This window comes from Pelobates fuscus, chromosome 3 (genome assembly GCF_036172605.1).
Source record: "Pelobates fuscus isolate aPelFus1 chromosome 3, aPelFus1.pri, whole genome shotgun sequence".
Taxonomy (NCBI): Eukaryota; Metazoa; Chordata; class Amphibia; order Anura; family Pelobatidae; genus Pelobates; species Pelobates fuscus.
This window is the reverse complement of record NC_086319.1, coordinates 280,854,241-280,855,634: the sequence shown is the minus strand read 5'-3', so window position 1 is coordinate 280,855,634 and position 1,394 is coordinate 280,854,241.

Sequence of the window (1,394 nt, the reverse complement as noted above, 5' to 3'; positions counted from 1 at the left end):
CTGTAGTCGGCTCTTAAAGTGCCGGCACCCCACCAGATCTGTTTAGTGAGTATTAATCATGTATAATATCATGGAAAACACACATAATCTGATATACATTGCATGTCAGATTGTGTGTGTGATTTCCGGGATATTATACATGATATGAGGGGGTCAGGGAGCCGCATGCGAAATGAGGGAGTCTTCCGGAACTATAGGCAGACATGGGATTTCTGCTTATTGTGCATTCGTTTATTTAGAATTTCTTATCTCCTGCTTTAGTTGCCTGTTAGTGTCTACAGCATTCTTCTTTGTGTGATTAAAGATCAGTTAAGAGAGCAGGAGATAATAATGTATATAATATATACATTGTCCTCAAACAAAATGATGTAACTCCTAAACCTCAGTGAACTGAGCAGTGAGACTGCAGGGGCATGATTTATACACCAAAACTGTTTCATTAGGCTAATGTTGCTTTGGAACTTAGAGAAGTATCCCTTTACGAGTATTTAAATGGTCCCTATAGGCACCCAGACCACTTAATCCCTCTCGTTGTAACTCTGCAGTGTAAGACAGTGCTGTTCTACATGAATAAAATGGTGGACAATGACTGCATAGTCACTTAAAAAAAAAAAATCTATTTAAGAGTTAAAGCAGAAAGATACAGAAAACAAACATCATAGCATATTGCAGACAATCACAGTTAATTTGTCCATGAGTACATTTTCCATTATGTTTGCTATGGCCTCCTGCATTGAGGGGACAATATTCCAGAGCCAAACCCCAGTCAATGAATCAATGCATCTCTATGAGGAAAGTTCAGTGTCGCCATGCAGAGGGTGGAGACACTGAATGGCAGTGGTGCACAGTGTGCAGCACTGCCCCAGGAATCACCTCTAGTAGCCATCGGAGGAGTGGCCAGTGGAGTTATCACTAGGCTCAAATGTAAACACTGCATTCTTTTGTTGTTGAAAATACAGTGTTTACTGCAAAAAGCCTGAAGGGAATGATTCTACTCACCAGAAAAAATACAATAAGCTGTAGTTGGTCTGGGGACTATAGTGTCCCTTTAACTATTTAATGTGGTTGCTGGTTAGCATACAAGTATAGATTGTTTTACTGCTTCTACTTTTTCCCTCTATTTCCTGTAGTCAGTTGTAACTTGGTTTGTGAATACAATCAATATTTACTGACTGTTCTCTAACCATTAATCACCTTTTGTTTTCCATCTCTTGATTGGACAGCAGATACAGGCCACATGATTGAGCAGACCTCTTAACTATCATGGCAAACGAAACTGCTTATTTTCCCAACCAAAAACAAACAAACAGCGTCTTCTCCATTTCATCCCCCCTTTTCTGGTGCCCGGAACAACACTTTTGATGAAGAACGGGAAAGATCAATCAATAACTCTG